The 23,912-nt window shown below is 40.2% G+C and overlaps 1 pseudogene; it reads left to right on the top strand.

Annotated features, from left to right (window-relative positions):
• Window positions 1-1,077: 1,077 nt before the first annotated feature.
• On the top strand, window positions 1,078-22,843 carry LOC135541470 (GTPase IMAP family member 8-like; annotated as a pseudogene).
• The last annotated feature ends 1,069 nt before the right edge of the window (window positions 22,844-23,912 follow it).

Genomic DNA, 23,912 nt, shown 5'->3' with positions numbered 1-23,912 from the left:
TTTTACATGTTTATGGGGTCAACAACATAGAAAGTTGTGTCTGTTATATCACTGTTTTCTATATGCAAAACGGGTCTGATTGATATATTTGGTGAAGTGTTAAATTAAAAAAAAATAAGATCGTAACTACCTCTTGTCTGTTATTAAGATTTAGATCACTCTATTGGTCAATTACCCACAATGTCCAACCAAAATGTTATTTCCTCTGTTAACCCAATCCCTCCGAAAGACACAAATAAATACACATACAGGCTTTGGAGAGGTGCGGGGGTGCCTGCCCCACTGGGTGCCTGGGGAGTTAGTGCCTTGCTCAATGGCACAACAGCATCTAGGATTTAATACCTGCAAACCTCCGGTTGCCAGCTCACTTCCCGCCAGGTTTTTCCAATCGGACCCGTGTCTCGAACTGGCAACCCAGCCTCTGGTTGCCGGCTCGCCTCTCTAACCACCAGGCTACCTCCGTTTCTATACACTTTCAAAAACTTAATGTGTCAGAGTATTGTTTTTAACTTGATATGACCTTAAAATGATATATAAGCACTTTCAAAAACTGTGAGACTAGGGGTGCAGCAGGAGAGATATTATGGCCAAAACCGAGCCATACACCCATACAAATGTATACAAATCTGTGCTCATATCAAGTATCAGATATCAGTGCCTTGGAAAGTACAGTAGTTTTCATTATTGCCAAGACCCTTTCATCCAAAGAGCGCCCTTCCTGATACTCTCTAACATTGCTTTGCTACCACCCACATTGCTGCCTTACAGACAGCACAACATAAGCAGAGGCTCAATACAATCCTATACTATACAACCTGTTGTTGGATACTATAACTATGCATAAAATGCTTTCACTGTGTTGTTGCTACAGTATGGCACTGACAGACTCTCTGTATACAGATTCTATCTGACACATGTCACATTTCACTCATTTTATGGTTGAAGGAGAGTACTTGATAATCATTTATCAGAATTGATCTCTGCACTGGATTGGGTTTTTGCCTAAAACACTTTCTGATTGGCTAGAACATACTAGTTACAGGGAAAATGAAACTTATATGCAGGGAAAACGAAACTTACATGCAGGGAAAACGAAACTCATAACATATGGCGCTGCACATTGCTTCAGCTCTCATAGTCACTATAGGCACCAATTCACAAATCATTTAACTGCAGTAAAAGTGAGTATTCAACTTTATACCGTAGGAGTAATATTTTGCTAAACGTTCTACAACAATCTACTCTCCTTTGTTCAATTTCGTTTTACAGGGACAGTGCACATGAATCAATGTTACTGTAAATGTGCCAGTTTCAGAAAGCCGGCTAGTATTCAACTGCAATTCCTCTACAATAGTTGAATAACTGTATAGCAACTGGTTTATTGATACCTTCATACCAGGTCTTTATGCATGGTTGATCACCACATTAACTTTGTTTTGACTTTGGATATTCAGGGGTTGGCTCATTAATAGCTCTCTGACGGAGGGTCCTAGGATGATGAGAGTGATATCTAGAATGAGATTATTTTAAATTATTATGATTATTATTTTAGACCGATAGTCGAACTCTTCCCTTAACAAAGCAAGAAAGTAGTCAACATGCTTTTCTGGCACTCAGGTGGTTTAGGGACCTTCGTAAAAGTGCAATAAAGGTGATTGCAATTCCCATTCAGGAGGGTTCACCAAATATGAAGATGACACACACTGCATCGAGACTCCAGTCGCTGAAGGGCCCGATATTTGTATTAGTTACCACTAACTACTCAGGGTGCTCCATATCTAGATGAAACCAGATAATGTTAAGCCACTGACCCTGTCATCCATGCTACATTTGTTAGAATTCCAGTTCACCACGTCCCAGATTTTACAAGCATACTTATTGTGATAGGTCTAACTTTCAATACCTTCCTATCCATATGAGCTACAGATCTACATACAAGCGTTATAGTTTCTTTAACATCTCTCATCAAATGTACACCATACATTTTTTCTAAATTATCCACCTTTGATGTTCTACAAATGTTTATTATATTACAACTGTGGTTATTAATTCACATACAAATCACAGTTTCAATAGCTTCCAGTCCAAATGGCATATACATCTAAAACCATTGATGTTAGGTCACTGACCTCCCTCCTCCATAGCAAGATTATAATACTAAACTGAAACTGAAACACAAACTAATAATGAAAAATCATTTTTGTACACTGAAATAAAATAATTAACAAACCTGTATGAAAAACTAAAACTATACTGAAACTATCTTTCACTCCAAAAATCAAATAAAAACCATCATGAATTATGTTGTTTTATTTCATTCTTTCAAGAAAATGCTGCCAAATTCCATAAAATGACGTTGGAGGCTGCTTTAATGTATCATTAAATTCTCTGGCAACAGCTCTGGTGGACATTCTTGCAGTCAGAATGCTAATTCCATGCTCTCTCAACTAGAGACATCTGTGGCATTGTGTTCTGTGACAAAACTGCACATTTTAGAGTGACCTGTTATTGTCCCCAGCACAAGGTGCACCTGTAATGTAATGATCATGCTGTTTAATCAGCTTCTTGATATGCCACACAATGGATTATCTTGGCAATGAAGAAATGCTTACTAACAGGGATGTAGTAAACCAGACAGGATATACATGATCAGCTAATGATGTATGATGTAGCTTTGCTAGGTCTTTCTTTGCTGCACTTGACCATGTTACCGGACAGTAAACAAGAGAGGACAAGACCAGAGCCTGAACAACTAGCACAGTTGATGTTTATAACAGATATACCCCTCCCCATCCTCATAACAACTTTGTCAATATGACTTGACCATGATAATTCACCATCCAATGTTATAGCCAGGAATTTAGCTTCCTCAACTTGATCAATGGTCACAACCTTTATACACAACTCCAGTTGAGGTTCAGGTCTTAGAGAATGTTTGGAACCAAATACAATGCTTTTAGGTTTAGATGTATTAAAGACCAGTTCATTATTAATCACCCATTCTGATACTGACTGTGACTCCTTATTTAGAATGTCAGTGAGCTCACTGGCTTTGGGTGCTGACATGTAGAATGTGGAATCATCGGCATACATAGTCATTCTAGCTTTGTGTAAGACCAGTGGCAAATCAATTGTAAAAATAGAGAAGAGCAACGGCCCAACGCACTGTACATTTTGCATGGTAGAGAAGCTTCCATTGAAGAACACTCTCTGGGCTCTATTGGATAAATAACTCTCCAACCATGTGATGGCAGGTGATGTGAAGCAAAGTAAGCCTATTGTTTAGATCATTATATCAATCAGCTAAGATTAAATGATAATTGGTTTAACCATCTGTGAACACGGCCATACATTATCCAATGAGTCTCTGTAGAAGTGTGGACTGGTTTGGTTGGTAATGACTAGGGTTGCAAAATTACAATAATTTCCCCCAAATTCCTTGGTTTTCCAGAAATCCTAGTTGTAGGATAATGGGATTTCCCTTTTGTTCCTTCCTGAACCCAGGAATCTTACACCCAGGATTTCTGGAAAACCTGGGTGTTTGGGACAATTGACCAGAACTTTGCAACCTTACTAATGACATAATTGTCTGTTTCTGTGATTTTGGTTGGTCACTGCAGCTGTTGAGATGGCTCAAGGAAGAGAAAGGACTCTGATGATTCTATTGCTGGTAACACTGTGTCTGCAAATCTTTACTGGTCAATGTCAAGGTACGCATCCATATACTTCACATGCACACAGAACACATGAACACATGTTTTTCTCTATCTTATCTAGAAGCTTGCTTTTATGATCAACTCAAGCATCCCCCACTTTTTCGTCTGTTTCCACAGATTCAGGGCAGCCCTCTGATCTGAGGATTGTTCTGGTGGGTAAGACTGGAGTGGGGAAGAGTGCAACAGGAAACACTATCCTGGGGAGAGAGGTGTTTAAAGTGGAGGCCAAAGCTGATTCTGTCATTGCAAAGTGTGAGAAAGGGAGTGAAGAGGTGGATGGGTGGAAGATCGATGTGATTGACACGCCAGGACTCTTTGACCCAACAATGAGTGTAGATCAAATGAAAAGGGAACTAGAAAGTTGCATCTACATGTCAGTTCCAGGACCCCATGTGTTCTTGCTGGTGATCAGGCTGGGGAGGATCACAGAGGAGGAAAGGAACATTGTGAAGTGGATCCAGGAGAACTTTGGAGAAGATGCCTCAATGTACACCATGGTGCTGTTCACTGGTGAAGATCAGATAGGGGAAACATCTGTTTCTGAGTTTCTGAAAGAGAGCAAGGAGCTGCGGAAACTTGTTACAAGCTGTGGGAACAGATATCACTCAATCATCAATGCCAAGAGAAAGAACTACACTCAGGTCAGAGAGCTGCTGAGGAAGATAGAGCAGATAGTGGAGGATAATGGAGGAAAGTACTACACCAATGAGGATTATGAGACGGCACAGGAAAAGATCGGAGAAGAGATCTGGCCTCAATTTAAATTCCACAGTCCATGGACGTTGTTTGGCTTAGCAGGTTTGTGGCAAATACCTCTACCTGTACGCACTCAGCAAGTGTTTTATTATCCTGGTCCTGGGGACACAAAGGGGTGCACATTTTTGCCCTAGCACTACACAGCTGATTCAAATGATCAACTCATCATCAAGATTTGATGATTTGAATCAGGTGTGTAAAGCAAAAACAATACTGTACACCAAAAATGTGCACCCCTTTGTGTCCCCAGGACCGGGATTAAGAAACACTGCACTACGGAGATGCTTGACCTTTAAAATGCCAGGGGTGCATTCAGTTGGTTAAACGTTTTGCTATGTTTTGCGACAGTATACTGAACGACATGTTTTCTTACAACTGAGATGCATTTGCTCCTATTTTATGGGTATGACGGGGAATGGACCAGAGGCAACTGAGGGCGAGGCCAGACTGTCTGTGGACACCAAATTAGAACAGATTCATTTTAGTCCATGGTCCAGGTGCATGTAGAGTGTGCCATGTATAATATACCCTATTTTCTAATTGGCTAAACGGATGGTTACGTAACAGTCGGCACGTCAAAAGTTCAACTCGTCTCAACGTTTTATTTGTGGAAATGGATGGAAATTGTATGGATATCGATGCGTCATCTCCCCTTACATCAACGTATGATTACCACTGAGAAAGCACTGGATTCACGGATACGATAAAATCAACGTGCCGGTCTGGCCTTGCCCTTGTTTCCTGACTGGCTTACACAAAACTCCTGCTAACGCGGCGTGCACTATACATAATCACCCAATCAACAACAGGAGCTACAATTCTCAATGTTCTGTTTACTTAAACGTTCACTACACTTTCTGAACAAAGCAGGTGTAGGCCAACTGTATTTTATTGGGTGTGTATTTATTTAGTGGGGATATATAGTATGTACAGTATGTATTTAGTGGTATTAAATGTATTACATAGCGGTGTATGTTTTTATAGGGATGTGTGTATTAAGGGTGTATGTATTTAGTAAGTGTGTGTTAATGGGGATATACAATTCAAAATCACAGGGAGTTCTGCAACTTTACAATTTGAAATGGAACAGCATAGTCAAGGGAATGAAACCCAAATTAAGTTTAAGCCTGAAGCTGTATGTTTAGTTTGGTGTGTGGTATGATGTTCTGGTTCGTTACACGAATAGAGTACATTTTGGTTAGTGTAACTTGATTACAAAAAAACTATTAATTTAACCACATTTTAACATTCTGCCATAAGGAGCACATGATCAACTCCATAAAAAACATGTTTTCCCGTCTCAAGCGATAAAAAAGAGTATAGTAAGTTCAAAGGACGTGTCATTAAAGTAACAGGGTTGAATTGAGATTTTCACCTTTCACCAACATTTCTAGCCTATCTATCTATGGGTAACAGGGTTGACTTGATATGCTCAACGGGCTCAGTTTTCACCATAAAATATCAGAAAGCAGCTCACCTGCTATTACACTATAATGGGACTATTATATGTTCAATGTTTCTTTTGTAACAAATATTTTAAAGGGAATAATGTATAACCATGTGTGGGTTATGTGGGTTAAATATTCTTAGAAATTGGAAAAACATGACTAGGGACATGTCAAAGCGCACATTTTTGGGCACTTTAGCAATTCTTTATTCATATTTAATAAATCATATTTATTGAATTTTCCTATAACACAAAAAGGTGCATCTATTTTATCACTGTTTTCTATTTGCAAAATGGGTCTGATTAATATATTTGGTGAATTGCTAAATACAAATAAATTAAGAGTGTAACTACCTCTTGTCTGTTATTAAGATTAAGATCACTTTATTAGTCAATTACCCGCAATGTCCAACCAAAATATTATTTCCTCTGTTAAACCTGTTAAAGCTATGCACAATACTGCCCCCTTTGGATGAATTGCGTGCCCATAGTAAACAGAAAAAAAATCTGTCCAAAATTGCTAATATATGCATATAATAATTATTATTGAATAGAAAACACTATAAAGCTTCTAAAACCGTTCAAATTATGTCTGTATGTAAAGCAGAACTCACAGGGCAGCCATTCTCCCAAACTCTCTCTCATCAGGAAAGTTGGGCCAACTTTGACGTCATCGCCCCCACCCTTCCCAACCAGCTACGGATCTGGGATCGGTTTCTGTGTCTTCAGCGTGCTGTGTTCTTTCAATGGGGCGTGTAATGAAGAAAATCCCTCGCGCTTTGACCGGTTGGCGGGCAAAATACTGAAGTGTCACGTGAATTTAGCTGCGCGTCAGGGCACGATTGAAGACACCGCACTCTTTTTTCCACATCGTCTGAGGAGAGTTGCGTTCTTTTGTTTGAATCGCCAATTGTTTTGTAAAGCTTGATTCTGCACTTAGTTTGACCAGTTTAGTCGACATATAATATGTAATTTTGAAGTTTTGATGCGCAACTGTTCGTGATCAGAAGTCCTTTTTGGTGTAATTCTCCTGAAGCTGTTAGCACATGCTAATACAAAGACACACGAACTGAAACCAAACGTTATATTAGGTAAGTATAACTCCTTCCACTACATTCTGATCGAAGACCATCAAAGGGAATATTTATGTTGTATTGTTGTATTTCTGTTGACTCCAACATAGCAGTGAAACATTGCTTATGTCTGAGCGCCGTCTCAGATTATTGAATAGTGAACGAATTCTGTAACGTTAAAAATAAATGTAACACAGCAGTTGCATTAAGAAGCAGTGTATCTTTCTAACTATATGTAGAACATGTATATTTAGTCAAAGTTTATGATGTGTATTGCTGTTATCTGGCGTTATCTGTCGGACCTATTTATAATTTCTCCGAACATTTCTGTAGCATTTTTTGAACATGGCTCAATGTAAACTGAGATTTATGGATATAAATTGCATATTATTGAAAAAAACATAAATGTACTGTGTAACATGTCCTATTACTGTCATCTGATGAAGATTTTCAAAAGGTTAGTGAATTATTTTTCTTTTAATCCTGCGTTTGTGATTGTGCGGACGACACAACAGTGGTAGGCTTGATTACCAACAACGACGAGACGGCCTACAGGGAGGAGGTGAGGGCCCTCGGAGTGTGGTGTCAGGACAATAACCTCACACTCAACGTCAACAAAACTAAGGAGATGATTGTGGACTTCAGGAAACAGCAGAGGGAACACTCCCCTATCCACATCGATGGAACAGTAGTGGAGAGGGTAGTAAGTTTTAAGTTCCTCGGCATACACATCACAGACAAACTAAATTGGTCCACTCACACAGACAGCATCGTGAAGAAGGCGCAGCAGCGCCTCTTCAACCTCAGGAGGCTGAAGAAATTCGGCTTGTCACCAAAAACACTCACAAACTTCTACAGATGCACAATCGAGAGCATCCTGGCGGGCTGTATCACCGCCTGGTACGGCAACTGCTCCGCCCACAACCGTAAGGCTCTCCAGAGGGTAGTGAGGTCTGCACAACGTATCACCGGGGGCAAACTACCTGCCCTCCAGGACACCTACACCACCCGATGTTACAGGAAGGCCATAAAGATCATCAAGGACAACACCCACCCGAGCCACTGCCTGTTCACCCCGCTATCATCCAGAAGGCGAGGTCAGTACAGGTGCATCAAAGCTGGGACCGAGAGACTGAAAAACAGCTTCTATCTCAAGGCCATCAGACTGTTAAACAGCAACCACTAACATTGAGTGGCTGCTGCCAACACACTGACTCAACTCCAGCCACTTCAATAATGGGAATTGATGGGAAAGGATGTAAAATATATCACTAGCCACTTTAAAAAATGCTACCTAATATAATGTTTACATACCCTACATTATTCATCTCATATGTATACGTATATACTGTACTCTATCATCTACTGCATCCTTATGTAATACATGTATCACTAGCCACTTTAACTATGCCACTTTGTTTACATACTCATCTCATATGTATATACTGTACTCGATACCATCTACTGTATCTTGCCTATGCTGCTCTGCACCATCACTCATTCATATCTTTATGTACATATTCTTTATCCCCTTACACTGTGTATAACAAATTCATTTTGGAATTGTTAGTTAGATTACTTGTTGGTTATTACTGCATTGTCGGAACTGGAAGCACAAGCATTTCGCTACACTCGCATTAACATCTGCTAACCATGTGTATGTGACAAATAAAATTTGATTTGATTTGCTATTTGCATGACAATGTGGCTACATATTGTATGTTTTCCTAGTGGTGGTTTGATATACATATGTGCTATGTTTTCGCCGTAAAACATTTTAGAAATCTGACTCACTGGGTAGATGAACAAGGGGTTTATCTTTCATTTGAGCTATTGGACTTGTTAATGTGTGGAGGTTAAATATTTCTAAGAATATTTTTGCATTCTGTGCGCCATCTTTTGAGTTGAGCTTGGGGGGGGTGGTGCCCTTGGGGAACGTGTAGCGTGAACACGTTAACCCAATCCCTCCAAAAGACACGAATAAATACACATACACTGTCATGACTTCTGCCGAAGTCGTTGCCTCTCCTTGTTCGGGCGGTGCTCGGCGTTCGACGTCACCGGTCTTCTAGCCATCATTGACCCATTTTTCACTTTCCATTGGTTTTGTCTTGTCTTCCCACACACCTGTTTTCAATCCCATTCATTACTTGTTGTGTATTTAACCCTCTGTTTCCCCTCATGTCTTTGTCAGAGAATGTTTTATTGTCAGTGTAGTTTGTTATTGTTGTATAGGTGCGCGTCGGGTCCTCGTACCCATGTTTGTTTGTTTATGTACATTTTAGTGTGATGGAGCATACTACGTGGACTTTATTAAAAGACTCCATTTTACACTCCGTTTGACTCTCCTGCGCCTGACTTCCCTGCCACCTATACATCTTTGCCTGACATACAGGCTTTGGAGAGGTGCCCGGGGAGTTAAGTGCCTTGCTCAAGGGCACAACAGCATCTAGGATTTAATACCTGCAAACCTCCGGTTGCCAGCTCACTTCCCGCCAGATTTTTCCAATCGGACCCGTGTCTCGAACTGGCAACCCAGCCTCTGGTTGCCGGCTCGCCTCTCTAACCGCCAGGCTACCTCCGTTTCTATACACACTTTCAAAAACTTCATGTGTCAGAGTATTGTTTTTAACTTGATCGAGCCATACACCCATACAAATGTATACAAATCTGTGCTCTTATCAAGTACCAGATATCAGTGCCTTGGAAAGTACAGTAGTTTTCATTATTGCCAAGACCCTTTCATCCAAAGAGCGCCCTTCCTAATACTCTCTAACATTGCTTTGCTACCACCCACGTTGCTACCTTACAGACAGCACAACATAAGCAGAGGCTCAATAGAATCCTATACTATACAACCTGTTGTTGGATACAGTATGGCACTGACAGACTCTCTGTATACAGATTCTATCTGACACATTTTTTCACTCATTTTATGGTTGTTGGCATAAGGCTAAGGAGAGTACTTGATAATAATTTATCAGAATTCATCTCTGCACTGGATTGGGTTTTTGCCTAATACACTTTCTGATTGGCTAGAACATACTAGTTACAGGGAAAATGAAACTTATATGCCAGGAAATGAATTGGATGACGTTGCACTCCCTAGGGCTTCCACTAGATGTCAACCGTCTTTAGAAAGTTGAATGAGGCTTCTACTGTGTTGTGGGGATGAATGAGAGGGGAATGAGTCAGGTTACTGGCAGAGAGCCATTTCCTGGTCACGCGCATTTCACATGATATCGACCTGCGTTCCATTGCTCCTCTACACACAAAGGAATTCTCCAGTTGGAACTTTATTGAAGATTTATGATAAAAACATCTTAACCTCTTGAACCTCTGGGGGCAGTATTTCATTTTTGGATGAAAAACGTTCCCGTATTAAACAAGATATTTTGTCACGAAAAGATGCTCGACTATGCATATAATTGACAGCTTTGGAAAGAAAACACTCTGACGTTTCCAAAACTGCAAAGATATTGTCTGTGAGTGCCCCAGAACTAATGCTACAGGCGAAACCAAGATGAAATTTCATACAGGAAGTGAGACAGATTTTGGAGGCGCTGTGTTCCAATGTCTCCTTATATGGCTGTGAATGCGCAAGGAATGAGCCTACACTTTCTGTCGTTTCCCCAAGGTGTTTGCAGCATTGTGACGTATTTGTAGGCATATCATTGGAAAATTGACCATAAGAGACTACATTTACCAGGTGTCCGCTCGGTGTCCTCCGTCAAAACTATTGCTTAATCTCCAGGTGCATGCACGTTTCCATTTGATTGAGAAGAGAAAGTCAACTGCCCCGAATGATTTAACATCGAAAGATATGTGAAAAACATCTTGAGGGTTGATTCTAAACAACGTTTGCCATGTTTCTGTCGATATTATGGAGTTAATTTGGAAAAAAGTTTGCGTTGTAATGACTGAATTTACGGGGTTTTTTCTTAGCCAAACGTGATGAACAAAACGGAGCGATTTCTCCTACACAAATAATCTTTTTGGAAAAACTGAACATTTGCTATTTAACTGAGAGTCTCCTCATTGAAAACATCCAAAGTTCTTCAGAGGTAAATGATTTTATTTGAATGCTTTTCTTGTTTTTGTGAAAATGTTGCCTGCTGAATGCTAGGCTTAATGCTATGCTTGCTATCAATACTCTTACACAAATGCTTGTGTAGCTATGGTTGAAAAGCATTTTTTGAAAATCTGAGATGACAGTGTTGTTAACAAAAGGATAAGCTTGTGAGCCAATATATTTATTTCATTTCATTTGCGATTTTCATAGTTAACGTTGCGTTATGCTAATGAGCTTGAGGCTATAGTTACGCTCCCGGATATGGGAATGCTCGTCGCAACAGGTTAAAGATTGATTCTATACTTAGTTTGAAATGTTTCTAAGACTTGTAATATAACTTTTGGAAGTTTTTGTCTGAAGTTATGCCTGACCTGCATGATGTTTTTATATGTGTACCTAACGCCCTAACAAAAGTAGCTACTTGGATAAATATAATGGACATTATCGAACAAATCAAGCATTTATTGTGGAACTGTGATTCCTGGGAGTGCATTCTGATGAAGATCATCAAAGGTAAGGGAATATTTATAATGTAATTTCTAACACTTGAATTTTCATCGACATTTATAATGAGTATTTCTGTAATGATGTGGCTCTCTGCAATATCACCGGATGTTTTTGGAACTAGTGAACGTAACACGGCAAACTCTCTATTTGTGCTTTTTGTGACTCTCTTTGACTGGAAGAATGGCTGAGTTTTTCTTTGGCTTGGTGGTGACCTAACATTATCGTTTGTGGTGCTTTCGCTGTAAAGCCTATTTGAAATCGGACACTGTGGTGGGATTAACATCAAGATTACCTTTAAAAAGGTATAAGATATATGTATGTCTGAGGAATTTTAATGATGAGATTTCTGTTGTTTTGAATTTGGCGCCCTACACTTTCACTGGCTGTTATCATATCGAACCTGTTTACGGGATTGCAGCCCTAAGAAGTTTTAACAAAGCCGGAAAGTAGTCAACATTGTTTTCTGGCACTCAGGTGGTTTAGGGACCTTCATAAAAGTGCAATAAAGGTGATTGCAATTCCCATTCAGGAGGGTTCCCCAAATATGAAGATGACACACACTGCATCGAGACTCCAGTCGCTGAAGGGCCTGATATTTGTATTAGTTACCACTAACTACTAAGGGTGCTCCATATCTAGATGAAATGGAGATGTAAAACCAGATAATGTGAAGTCACTGACCCCGTCATCCATGCTACTGTCACGTTCGTCGTAATGAATGGACCAAGGCACAGCGTGCGTAGAGTTCCAAATATTTTAATAAAGAGAAACTCACCAAACAAAACAAAACAAAAAAGAACAAACTAAAGGTGAAGCTACTGTTATGCACTCAGGCAACTCAATGTAGACAAGATCCCACAAACACAAATGAGGAAATGTCTCCCTAAATATTATCCCCAATCCGAGACAACGATAAACAGCTGTCTCTGATTGGGAACCATATCAGGCCAACATAGACATACAAAAAACCTAGATGACCCACCCTAGTCACTATCACGCCCCAACAAACACAGAGAATAAACAGCTTACTATGGTCAGGGTGTGACAGCTACATTCGTTAGAATTCCAGTTCAACACTTCCCTGATTTTACAGGCATACTTATTGTGATAGGTCTAACTTTCAATACCTTCCTATCCATATGAGCTACAGATCTACATACAAGCGTTATAGTTTCTTTAACATCGCTCATCAAATGTACACCATACATTTTTTCTAAATTATCCACCTTTGATTTTCTACAAATGTTTATTATATTACAACTGTGGTTATTAATTCACATACAGATCACAGTTTCAATATCTTCCAGTCCAAATGGCATATACATCTAAAACCATTGATGTTAGGTCACTGACCTCCCTCCTCCATAGCAAGATTATAATACTAAACTGAAACTGAAACACAAACTAATAATGAAAAATAAATTTAGTACTCTAAAATCAAATAATTAACAAACCTGTATGAAAAACTAAAACTATACTGAAACTATCTTTCACTCCAAAAATCAAATAAAAACCATCATGAATTATGTTGTTTTATTTCATTCTTTCAAGAAAATGCTGCCAAATTCCATAAAATGACGTTGGAGGCTGCTTTAATGTATCATTAAATTCTCTGGCAACAGCTCTGGTGGACATTCTTGCAGTCAGAATGCTAATTCCATGCTCTCTCAACTAGAGACATCTGTGGCATTGTGTTCTGTGACAAAACTGCACATTTTAGAGTGACCTGTTATTGTCCCCAGCACAAGGTGCACCTGTAATGTAATGATCATGCTTTTTAATCAGCTTCTTGATATGCCACAGGATGGATTATTTTGGCAATGGAGAAATGCTTACTAACAGGGATGTAAACAAATTTGTGCAAAAATGTTTACAGAAATAAGCTCATGTGCGTCTGGAAAAAATCTGGGATCTTTTATTTCAGCTCATGAAACATGGGACAAACACTTTACATGTTGCGTTTATATTATTGTTCGGTGTAGATATGTATATCATCCTAGGACCTTCTGTCAAATAGGTATTGACAAGTAAACTCTGAATATCAAACCAATATCCAAACTGAACAAAACTTTACTTGCGTTAAATGATTAAAAAAATGGCATCAATATCCACTAAACCAATAAAAAGTCTTCAAATATGTTCCAGGTCAGGATAGTAACAGCATCGCACAACCATCCTGATCTAACAAGCTTACATTCAGTTTTGCTACGCAGATTCAATTGAATCACAACATCAGGATGATCGTACGAGGCTAGGATAGTAAGGTCTAGGTATCCTAATGTTGCTCAAGAAATTATTTATCTTGTTCAAGTGGGTCCATCTTAGATCAATAAACCTTAAAGTAGATTGTTGTGAGAGTGACACACCTGTAACTTCTCTGTACAGTAACTGTATGGTCTGATCAGAGTCAGACACCAGAATATGTTAAATCAGACAGGATATACATGATCAGCTAATGATGTATGATGTAGCCTTGCTAGGTCTTTCTTTGCTGCACTTGACCATGTTACCGGACAGTAAACAAGAGAGGACAAGACCAGAGCCTGAACAACTAGCACAGTTGATGTTTATAACAGATATACCCCTCCCCATCCTCATAACAACTTTGTCAATATGACTTGACCATGATAATTGACCATCCAATGTTATAGCCAGGAATTTAGCTTCCTCAACTTGATCAATGGTCACAACCTTTATACACAACTCCAGTTGAGGTTCAGGTCTTAGAGAATGTTTGGAACCAAATACAATGCTTTTAGGTTTAGATGTATTAAAGACCAGCTCATTATTAATCACCCATTCTGATACTGACTGTAACTCCTTATTTAGAATGTCAGTGAGCTCACTGGCTTTGGGTGCTGACATGTAGAATGTGCAATCATCGGCATACATAGTCATTCAAGCTTTGTGTAAGACCAGTGGCAAATCAATTGTAAAAATAGACGGCCCAATGCACTGTACATTTTGCATGGTAGAGAAGCTTCCATTGAAGAACACTCTCTGGGCTCTATTGGATAAATAACTCTCCAACCATGTGATGGCAGGTGATGTGAAGCAAAGTAAGCCTATTGTTTAGATCATTATATCAATCAGCTAAGATTAAATGATAATTGGTTTAACCATCTGTGAACACGGCCATACATTATCCAATGAGTCTCTGTAGAAGTGTGGACTGGTTTGGTTGGTAATGACTAGGGTTGCAAAATTACAATAATTTCCCCCAAATTCCTTGGTTTTCCAGAAATCCTAGTTGTAGGATAATGGGATTTCCCTTTTGTTCCTTCCTGAACCCAGGAATCTTACACCCAGGATTTCTGGAAAACCTGGGTGTTTGGGACAATTTACCAGAACTTTGCAACCTTACTAATGACATAATTGTCTGTTTCTGTGATTTTGGTTGGTCACTGCAGCTGTTGAGATGGCTCAAGGAAGAGAAAGGACTCTGATGATTCTATTGCTGGTAACACTGTGTCTGCAAATCTTTACTGGTCAATGTCAAGGTACGCATCCATATACTTCACATGCACACAGAACACATGAACACATGTTTTTCTCTATCTTATCTAGAAGCTTGCTTTTATGATCAACTCAAGCATCCCCCACTTTTTCGTCTGTTTCCACAGATTCAGGGCAGCCCTCTGATCTGAGGATTGTTCTGGTGGGTAAGACTGGAGTGTGAGAAAGGGAGTGAAGAGGTGGATGGGTGGAAGATCGATGTGATTGACACGCCAGCACTCTTTTACCCAACAATGAGTGTAGATCAAATGAAAAGGGAACTAGAAAGTTGCATCTACATGTCAGTTCCAGGACCCCATGTGTTCCTGCTGGTGATCAGGCTGGGGAGGTTCACAGAGGAGGAAAGGAACACTGTGAAGTGGATCCAGGTGAACTTTGGAGAAGATGCCTCAATGTACACCATGGTGCTGTTCACTGGTGAAGATCAGATAGGGGAAACATCCGTTTCTGAGTTTCTGAAAACGAGCAAGGAGCTGCGGAAACTTGTTACAAGCTGTGGGAACAGATATCACTCAATCATCAATGCCAAGAGAAAGAACTACACTCAGGTCAGAGAGCTGCTGAGGAAGATAGAGCAGATAGTGGAGGATAATGGAGGAAAGTACTACACCAATGAGGATTATGAGACGGCACAGGAAAAGATCGGAGAAGAGATGTTGAAATACTGTCAATGGGCAGCACTTGGTGGGGCAGCTGTAACGTTAGCCAGGGCATTTTATTCTTCACCAATATTGATGGCAGTAGGTCTAGTTGGAGACCTCAGCCAGGGTTATGAATGTACTAAGGAGATGATTGGCCTTTAAAACATCTTTAAGATATGTTTGCTCCAGTTTGAATGTTTGCTCCAGTTTGAACTGGGTCTAATTGGAATTTAATGGGGATATATAGTATATTTACAGTATCTATTTAGTAGTAAAGTAGTGGCCCTTTCCTGCAGTAAAATGACCAAATCGCCCTCTAGTGGCCTCACAGGTGGAATGTTGTTAATATTCTTCATAATTAATAAACACAAAAAAACGTAAAATCAGAAAATCCAGTGTTTCTATGTCAAATGGTTTTGTTGTATTTCAGTTTTCTGTGATGTATTTACAGTGTAATATTGGGATGCAAACTAAAAATTGACTATATTTCAACTCTATATCTTACATGGTACATGTGTCTTCTTTTTTTAAAGACCATAGCCATGTTCGTGGGGTGTATACTTTTGTTGCAAAGTGGATGTTTTTTCGAGCAAGAAAACTGTGTGACCCTGATTTAGCCCACTGCAGTAAAATGTTAAATGGGGGTGTATCACAGGAGGTTGGTGGCACCTTAATTGGGGAGGATAGGCTCATGTTAATGTCTGGAGAGGAATTGGTGGAAGGATATCAAATACATCAAACAAATGGTTTCTATGTGTTTTGATGCCATTCCATTGGCTCCGTTCCAGCCATTATTATGAGCCATCCTCCTCCACTGGGATGTATGTCTTTTTATCACAGGGAGTTCTGCTACTTTACAATTGAAAATGGAACAGCAGAGTCAAAGAAATTAAACCCATATACAGTTGAAGTCGGAAGTTTACATACACCTTAGCCAACTACATTTAAACTCAGTTTTTCACAATTCCTGAAGTTTTAACCTAGTAAAGGATTAGGTAATTTAGGATCACCACTTTATTTTAAGAATGTGAAATGACAGAATAATAGTAGAGAGAATGATTCATTTCAGCTTTTAATTCTTTTATCGCATTCCCAATGGGTCAGAAGTTTACATACACTCAATTAGTATTTGGTAGCATTGCCTTTAAATTGTTTAACTTGGGTCAAACGTTTCAGGTAGCCTTCCACAAGCTTCCCACAATAAGTTGGGTGAATTTTGTCCCATTCCTCCTGACAGAGCTGGTGTAACTGAGTCAGGTTTGTAGGCCTCTTTGATTGCACACGCTTTTTCAGTTCTGCCCACAAATTTTCTATAGGATTGAGGTCAGGGCTTTGTGATGGCCGCTCCAATACCTTGACTTTGTTGTCCTTAAGCCATTTGTTGTACTTAAGCCAACTTTGGAAGTATGCTTGGGGTCATTGTCCATTTGGAAGACCCATTTGTGACCAAGCTTCAACTTCCTGACTGATGTCTTGAGATGTTGCTTCAACATATCCACATCATTTTCTTCCCTCATGATGCCAACTATTTTGTGAAGTGCACCAGTCCCTCCTGCAGCAAAGCACCCCCACAACATGATGCTGCAACCTCGTATTTAACGGTTGGGATGGTGTTCTTCGGCTTGCAAGCCTCCCCCTTTTTCCTCCAAACATAACGATGGTCATTATGGCCAAACAGTTCCAGCAAAGAGGCACTGAGTTTGAAGGTAGGCCTTGAAATACCTCCAGAGGTACACCTCCAATTGACTCAAATGATGTCAATTGGCCTATCAGAAGCTTCTAAAGCCATGACATAATTTTCTTGAATTTTCCAAGCTGTTTAAAGGAACACATTTTCCATCCCTAAAGCCAACACCTCATTTGGCCACCTTTCGTTCCAGTTCTCTGCTGCCTGTGACTGGAACGAATTGCAAAAATTGCTGAAGTTGGAGAATTTTATCTCCCTCACCAACTTCAAACATCCGCTATCTGAGCAGCTAACCGATCGCTGCAGCTGTACATAGTCTACCGGTAAATAGCCCACCCAATTTTACCTACCTCATCCCCATACTGTTTATATTTATTTACTTTTCTGCTCTTTTGCACACCAATATCTCTACCTGTACATGACCATCTGATCATTTATCACTCCAGTGTTAATCTGCAAAATTGTAATTATTCGCCTACCTCCTCATGCCTTTTTCACACAATGTATATAGACTCTCTTTTTTTCTACTGTGTTATTGACTTGTTAATTGTTTACTCCATGTGTAACTCTGTGTTGTCTGTTCACACTGCTATGCTTTATCTTGGCCAGGTCGCAGTTGCAAATCAGAACTTGTTCTCAACTAGCCTACCTGGTTAAATAAAGGTGAAATTAAAAAATAAATAAATAAATAAAACAGTCAACTTAGTGTATATAAACTTCTGACCCACTGGAATTGTGATACAGTGAAATAAGTGAAATAATCTGTCTGTAATCAATTGTTGGAAAAATGACTTGTGTCATGCACAATGTAGTTGTCATAACCGACTTGCCAAAACTATAGTTTGTTAACAAGAAATTTGTGGAGTGGTTGAAAAACAAGTTTTAATGACTCCAACCTAAGTGTATGTAAACTTCCGACTTCGACTGTACAAGCTAAAGCCTGTAGCTGTTTTTTTCATTCATTTTTTTTTTTTTTACATGGTTATGGGGTCAACTATGAGTATCTAAAACACTGCATGTTGTGTCTGATTTATCACTGTTTTCTTTATGCAGAACGTGGCTGATTAGTATATTTAGTGAAAGGGTCAATAAAAAAATTTGACACCGTCTGGAATGCGCTTTTAACCAATCAACATTCAGGATTAGATGCACCCGTTGTATGAGTTTCTATACGCACTCTCAAAAACTTCAGGTGTCAGGATATTGTTTTTTGATTTGATATGGTCTTAATAGCGTGATATAACAACATCATGCAGTATTTTTGTTGATAGTTAGAATACATACGGTCCGTAGTTCTGACCCCCGAATACAAGTTGAGGGGATTCTGACCGATGACAAAAGAAATACAAACGCAGCTGCTGCACAAAAAGCTTATTAGACCGTAATCTAGGAATAGAGGACCTATGTTATAAATCGTGTTACTCTCCAATCACATGCTAACAAACTTGAACCCCCATAAAAAGGGAATAATAAAATAGGATAGATGCATGAAGCTCAGTATTATTAGGCTGACTGCAAATGATAGCAACAGACAAACAAATACCTCACGGATTATATCTCCATTAATTCACAGCCCCATGAAAATGGAGTGTGATTTACTTATAGGCAAATGAGATGAATGATGCTGATGGTGGAGCGAGAATGCACACACTGGCGTACACACACACAGAAAGAATGCACACACTGGCGTACACACACACAGAAAGAATGCACACACACACTCGATAACCCAGCTCCCAGAGAGTAGCCTAACTATCATTCATTACGACACCCGTCCACACAACCGACGATTAGCTTAGCGCATCTCTCCCCACACAACCAACTGCCACTTCTATCCTACAGCTATTAACGTGCATCCTACACATGCTCATTTAATGTCACAGAGAACTCTAAATACAATCTCTACACCGATTGATAGCCTAGAGTGTCAACTCCTCATAATCAACTCACAGCACATTTAGCTGACTGTCTCATATCACATCCTGCCACGCGGCTTGGCTTAGTGTAGCCTCCTGAATGATAATTGCTGTTGTCGCCTGTGACAAGCATTAGGCCAAAATAGTGGCAAGGTACAGACTGTCAGTGAAGATACACACACATTTGTGAAGATTTAATAGAGTCAATATGCTAAACTTGATTAGAAAGATGCCTTATAATTATGCTTAGGTCTCACCCAGCCTCACTTACAGAGTCATTAGCTGAGCTAGCCTACGCTGATTTAGCCCTGTGTTTGGAATAGACCTGGGTTAGGTAGCTAGCCTACTCTGATTTAGCCCTGTGTTTGGAATAGAACAGGGTTAGGTAGCTAGCCTACTCTGATTTAGCCCTGTGTTTGGAATAGACCTGGGTTAGGTAGCTAGCCTACTCTGATTTAGCCCTGTGTTTGGAATAGACCTGGGTTAGGTAGCTAGCCTACGCTGATTTAGCCCTGTGTTTGGAATAGACCTGGGTTAGGTAGCTAGCCTACTCTGATTTAGCCCTGTGTTTGGAATAGACCTGGGTTAGGTAGCTAGCCTACTCTGATTTAGCCCTGTGTTTGGAATAGACCTGGGTTAGGTAGCTAGGCTACTCTGATTTAGCCCTGTGTTTGGAATAGACCTGGGTTACGTAGCTAGCCTACTCTGATTTAGCCCTGTGTTTGGAATAGACCTGGGTTAGGTAGCTAGCCTACTCTGATTTAGCCCTGTGTTTGGAATAGACCTGGGTTAGGTAGCTAGCCTACTCTGATTTAGCCCTGTGTTTGGAATAGACCTGGGTTAGGTAGCTAGCCTACGCTGATTTAGCCCTGTGTTTGGAATAGACCTGGGTTAGGTAGCTAGGCTACTCTGATTTAGCCCTGTGTTTGGAATAGACCTGGGTTAGGTAGCTAGCCTACTCTGATTTAGCCCTGTGTTTGGAATAGACCTGGGTTAGGTAGCTAGCCTACTCTGATTTAGCCTGTGTTTGGAAAAGACCTGGGTTAGGTAGCTAGCCTACTCTGATTTAGACCTGTGTTTGGAATAGACCTGGGTTAGGTAGCTAGCCTACTCTGATTTTATTTTCTGCATGCAGTTCTGTCTGTTACTGTAATAAATTATATAATATAATTGAATGAGTGAGTGAGTCCATGCAGTTGAAAATATGGAAGCACAGGCAGTGGTAGGAGAGAATTGATTCAGCTATTTCTCTATTTACTGAAAGTATTGAGTTGAGTCTAGCTGCTTCGCACTGCGATGATTGATGGAGCAGCGAGGTCAATATGGTCTGATGGACTTTTCATTATGAAGAAACTTGTGGTAGGAAATAACACTCTGATTATTACATTGACATTTTACTCATTTATCAGACACTGTTATCCAATGCGACTTACAATCCCACTATTTCTTCAAACATTTAGTACCCCGGTCCACAAAAATATGACTATTATAAGCTATCTATAACCAGCACAATGGTATAGATACTGCATAACTCCTGCTACCATTATAGCCATAACATCTCTTTAACAGAGAAAGAAGAGGTGATTCAAGAGGAGAATAGCTAGAGAGATAAAGGAGGGGTGAGCAGAAAGCATCATTATGCAGTTAGCTGCATCAAAGGCAGGCCTGGAGGACCAATTGAACTGTGTTTGCGTGCGTGCGTGTGTGTGTGTCCGTTTGTCTGTCGGCTTGTTTTTGTATTTGAGTCTGTGTGTCTGTCCTGTCTGTATTTGTATCTGGATGTTTTGTGTTTTTACCTCTGTCAATGTGTCTGTCTGTGTGTATATCTGTGTCAATGTGTCTGTCTGTGTGTATATCTGTGTCAATATGTCTGCTTTTGTGTGTGCATGCCCTGCTACCGGCTTATGGGAGGAGAATTCTCCCTGCCTCGTGCACAGGGGAGCTGCCATCTGCTCGTGGTCCAATGGGAAGGGAGAGTTTGGCATGGTGTCCAATCCCTGACCTCGCCACATTTCCATTCACAAACATAGAAACAATGTGCCCTTCTAACCATTAGGTGGTGATATTATCCAATACAAACATAACTATCTCCCTGCATTCATATGGAGTGTGATGGATTTGCCCCTAGACACTTTTCTAAGGTCTGTTTTTGCATTTGTGTGTTTTTACTACCTATTGGATAAGGTTAAGATATGTAATGGTTAAGCTGATCCCAGATCTGTACTAAAGGGAAACTTCTACACAGAGAGAATCATAATATACAGTTTTAAAATGGGTAATCCATTAAAATCAACGTGGTGTTTTAATACAATAACAGTTGTAAAAATGCATCACTATTGTTTTATCTTATAGTGAAATCTTTGTACACAATGGCTATTTGGTTGTTTTGCTGTTAGAGGTGATAAACTCCAAGTGTAAAAGCCACCAAGAGTCTCTCAGATGTAAGCTGCCGGATATAAGCCTTGTTGAGAAATATTAATTTTCTTCAAGGATCCAGTTGGCATTGGAGCCTCCTTTAGTATCAGGTGGATCCCAAACGTTTTAGCTCAGAAACGCTTTAGGATTGGTCATTGCAAGGTCATTTTTATAAAGTGAAGTGTGACTGGGCCATCAGGAGCAATAAAGCCCCACAGGAGACAGAATACTACACAATACGCATCTCAAATTATGGACGGATAATATTGTCAAAACCGGTCTTATTGATTAGTCACTATCCAATTCGCTTTTCAACATGAATGAATATTGGCAGCCACATGTTTCCATACCAATTACCAACATCAATCATTTCCCAATTTGGAATGCTAAACTTACAAAGCAGTATACAAATAACATTTGATAGATACACCTGAAAATTCTATGTACATTTGAAGGATAATACAGAGAGAGGTGCAAACGAGAGGTGTGGTGACATTGGTAAAAACAACTAAAAGATCTAAAGCTAAATGTTGAATTAGAAGATCTGTTGTAAAATGAAAGAGGTTGAAAGAGAACAGGAGAGATGGACGAAGGGATATGATGAGAGAGAAAGGGAGAGATGGACGAAGGGATATGATGAGAGAGAAAGGGAGAGATGGACGAAGGCATATGATGAGAGAGAACAGGAGAGATGGACGAAGGGATATGATGAGAGAGAACAGGAGAGATGGACGAAGGGATATGATGAGAGAGAAAGGGAGAGATGGACGAAGGCATTTGATGAGAGAGAACAGGAGAGATGGACAAAGGGATATGATGAGAGAGAAAGTGAGAGATGGACGAAGGCATATGATGAGAGAGAACAGGAGAGATGGACGAAGGGATATGATGAGAGAGAACAGGAGAGATGGACGAAGGGATATGATGAGAGAGAACAGGAGAGATGGACGAAGGGATATGCTGATAGAGAACGGTAGAGATGGATGAAGGAATATGCTGAGAGAGAACGGGAGAGAATGATGAAGGAATATGATGAGAGAGAACAGGAGAGATGGACGAAGGGATATGATGAGAGAGAACAGGAGAGATGGATGTAGGGATATGATGAGAGAGAAAGGGAGAGATGGACAAAGGCATATGATGAGAGAGAAAGGGAGAGATGGACGTAGGGATATGATGAGAGAGAAAGGGAGAGATGGACAAAGGCATATGATGAGAGCGAAAGGGAGATATGGACGAAGGGATATGATGAGAGAGAAAGGGAGAGATGGATGAAGGGATATGCTGATAGAGAACGGTAGAGATGGATGAAGGAATATGCTGAGAGAGAACGGGAGAGATGGACGAAGAGATATGATGAGAGAGAAAGGGAGAGATGGACGTAGGGATATGATGAGAGAGAAAGGGGGAGATGGATGAAGGGATATGATGAGAGAGAAAGGGAGAGATGGACGAAGGGATATGATGAGAGAGAAAGGGAGAGATGGACGAATATGATGAGATGGATGAAGGAATATGATGAGAGAGAAAGGGAGATATGGATGAAGGGATATGCTGAGAGAGAAAGGGGGAGATGGATGAAGGGATATGATGAGAGAGAAAGGGAGAGATGGACGTAGGGATATGATGAGAGAGAAAGGGAGATATGGACGTAGGGATATGATGAGAGAGAAAAGGAGATATGGACAAAGGGATATGATGAGAGAGAAAGGGAGAGATGGACGTAGGGATATGATGAGAGAGAAAGGGAGATATGGACGTAGGGATATGATGAGAGAGAAAGGGAGATATGGACAAAGGGATATGATGAGAGAGAAAGGGAGAGATGGACGTAGGGATATGATGAGAGAGAAAGGGAGAGATGGACGTAGGGATATGATGAGAGAGAAAGGGAGAGATGGATGAAGGGATATGCTGAGAGAGAAAGGGAGAGATGGACGAAGGGATATGATGAGAGAGAAAGGGGGAGATGGATGAAGGGATATGATGAGAGAGAAAGGGAGATATGGACAAAGGGATATGATGAGAGAGAAAGGGAGAGATGGACGTAGGGATATGATGAGAGAGAACAGGAGAGATGGACGTAGGGATATGATGAGAGAGAAAGTGAGAGATGGACGAAGGGATATGATGAGAGAGAAAGGGAGATATGGACGAAGGGATATG

This window comes from Oncorhynchus masou, chromosome 6, assembly GCF_036934945.1.
Source record: "Oncorhynchus masou masou isolate Uvic2021 chromosome 6, UVic_Omas_1.1, whole genome shotgun sequence".
NCBI classification, from domain to species: domain Eukaryota; kingdom Metazoa; phylum Chordata; class Actinopteri; order Salmoniformes; family Salmonidae; genus Oncorhynchus; species Oncorhynchus masou.
The sequence above is the reverse complement of the archived record's forward strand: the minus strand, read 5'-3'. Positions and strand labels throughout refer to the sequence as shown.